This window comes from Rhea americana, unplaced genomic scaffold, assembly GCF_003343005.1.
Source record: "Rhea americana isolate MKP2758 unplaced genomic scaffold, rheAme1 scaffold_16, whole genome shotgun sequence".
Taxonomy (NCBI): Eukaryota; Metazoa; Chordata; class Aves; order Rheiformes; family Rheidae; genus Rhea; species Rhea americana.
In genome coordinates this window covers 6,859,712-6,862,719 of record NW_028185705.1, presented here as the reverse complement: position 1 = coordinate 6,862,719, position 3,008 = coordinate 6,859,712, and the positions used below count along the sequence as shown (strand labels likewise).

General features: G+C 37.9%; 1 protein-coding gene across 1 annotated transcript in view; it reads right to left on the bottom strand.

The window, feature by feature from the left end:
* Positions 1 to 3,008, bottom strand: part of MAGI1 (membrane associated guanylate kinase, WW and PDZ domain containing 1) — a 332,618-nt gene that overhangs the window by 7,476 nt on the left and 322,134 nt on the right. The gene's annotated exons all lie outside the window — the stretch shown is intronic.

Below are 3,008 nucleotides of genomic sequence, written 5' to 3'. Positions count from 1 at the left end.
TTTTTTTTTATTATTAACTTGAGTGTGGCTTGTATTTCCTAATTCCAGCAATTAAAAGGATAAAGTCTAAGCTAGGTCATAGCAATTATGTACATACAACCTTATACCACCTTGGTTGCAGAGAAATACTGGCTTTCTGAGTTGCACATTGGAACTTACCATGATATACTCCTCATGGCCCAGCTTTTTCTAGTAACTGTCATCAGATATACAAACCTTATTTTCTTAGGACCATATATCTTATTTTCCTCTTTGTGATCTTTTGTAAAAGAAAACCTTATAAACACCTCTAACCAGCTAGGAAACACTGTCACATAACTGCTACAGTTGCATCTTACACTCTCAAAAAAGACAGGGCTTTAGTGAAGGCACCATGTCTAGCTCCATCAACACTGTAAAAGTTAAGAAAAATGTGTGCACCAGAAGCAGTACTGCAGCTACTCATTGAAATTTTTGTAGACTAAAGAGTCACACTTATTACATTTTTACACAAATTATGTATTGTTTTTCCAGTAACCAAGTTAATCAGCTTTCTCACTAATCTCAGGAAAAACTTGAGGCCACTAATTCAGAAAGAAACAAACAAACAAATAAAAAAAAAGCAAATTATTAGTAAATAATAGATTAGAGATGTCTCTTTGACCATTAGAGCCATCCAGAACAAAATCTGATTTGCTAGGGAAGGGCTGAAGAATGTTTGTCTGTTGATTAACAGCATGAATTCCAATCATTTAAGTGTCCAAATATGGAAGGTTGAGTGGATTAATTTTATAGCAGCAATAGATATTCCATAGATTATATACTTATCAGTGCTTTCTCCATCAGAAACTACAATCTGCAGTAGGCTTGGGATGTGGCTTCTATTTAATGCCTCACTGAATGTGGCCAAAACCCAAACTTACTGAACTTTGTCTCTGAAATACAACTCACTTCTGCCTGAACACTCAAAGCTATCCAAAGGGATTTTCAATACGTCAATTAAGGACATGCCAATGCCAACAGACCAATTTGAACAATACCATTTTGGAGGGAAAGCTGGGAATGTACACATATTGAACTGAATATACTTTCTAGAAATGCATATTGTACCAAACTTGCTGAAATTAGTACCAGAGATTTTCAAATTTTGAATTTGAATGAGGAAGAATCTAGCACTCCTGTGTTGCTGCGGCAGTTCCTGGAAACAACATTTCTGTTGCACAGAAGTCTGCATTCAGAGGAAGAGTTAGTGGCATATGCTTAACCATTCAAAATGCTGAACGGCTACATTTTTTTCCATATGGACAGTGATGGGAATTACTCAGGAAGCTACAATCAGTAGAAACATTCCATTTATTTAGCTCTGCATTCCTTGTTAAAGTCACCACAACAGTAGGTGCTCCTTGTGGAATAGTTATGCAAACAGGAGACCCCCACTTTGACCCTGTACCTACCCTATCTAGAAGAGGTCCACAGATTATAAATAATTACAAAATACTGTAATTCCACTGTGTTCCACTTCAAGAACAAAGGCTAAGTTGAATACATTACTCACCAATAATAAAATAAAATATAAAATATAAAAATAAAATAAAATAACAGAAAACAGCAATAAAAACTGTGTGGAAACATCTGGTTCTCCAATATAAAATTGCAAGRTCTTCTACCCTGCCCTTCGCTTGCCTCATATGCTCCTGTCAYCTGGTAATTCACTTTATCAACTATGGAGAAAGCTCTCACCATTAAGCAGAGCCCAGCTGTAATAAAAATTTGCAAAAATAGGAACTTCTTTTGCCTGAACCAATGAAAGTTGCTGRTCACAGGCTTATTTCGTCCTGGTAACTTATTTCATGGGTTTATCTTATTTGGGAAGAAACCTTGACAAGGTGAAGGTTCTTTCTGTAGCCAGTACGTGTCAAGGGAAACTCAGAAAAAGGGAGAAAGAAGAATAAGAACCATTTAGACAGGTTCATCGACAGCACAGCTCCTTTGCCTGCAGTGTTGTACCCAAGTCAACATGCCCAAAACCTCAGCATATGGTGCCATAACATCTTCAGACCAGAGCTGGCTTGTGTCCAGCAGCTCAGAGAGCGAGMGAGGCTCCTAGGCCTGCCTGCACCTCTCGGAGCAGACACATACAAAAGGTGCYTTTTGAAAGACACGCTGCCTGCAGCTCGCCTGTGTGAGAAGGAGATACTCCTGTGTGTGGTTAAACCCTTGGATTTTAAGGCATAATTCTGTGTATTCTGTAAAGACACACTGAAGCTGGAATGTGTCTACAACATAAGAGAGACCCAAAATGTCATTAAGTGCGCTGTATTCATGCAGAACAAGAGCCTCTGAAATCCTCCACAAATATTTGGAGATGAGATGAAGATGGGCTTCAAAGAGAACACAACATTCCTAACCTTTAGTAGGTCATGCTAAGAATACCAAGTAGAGCAGCAATACATCTTTGGTACAGATGTATCTCAACAACACTGCTGTGTCTATCTTTAGCCCACCCTATCCCATGAGTCAGGAGTTCTGCATAATTTTTGCTAACATTTTATACATAGATTTAGGACACAAGCCAGCCACGATGAAGAACAGGAAGAGAATGTAAGTATAGGAAAATCCTCTCTCTAGGAGAATCACAGAGAATCACAGGTGGTTCTACCTCCTAAATATTTCATTTATTTATTGCCCTATTCTGTCCAAGAATACTTAAAGCCATCAGTTAAGTGCCTAATCTAAGCTTATCATTTTTAGGCTCTCTGTATCACTTCATCAGCTGGTAGCATGTTGAGCCAAGGTAATTTCATTGCAAATACACCCCCGCAGTGGCCTGTCAGAACAAGCTGGTGCAAGACTATTACCTAGCAAAAAGTTGGCATTTAACTTTAAAACTGTAAACTTTAAAATTCTATAACTTTAGAAGTGATCAACAACACAAGCTTATTGTTAGTCTCAGAATGAGCCTTAGTTTCATCATTATTTGCTGTTTAGTTTCCAATATATTCTTTTTTTTTCCTCTTCAGGTACTCTCA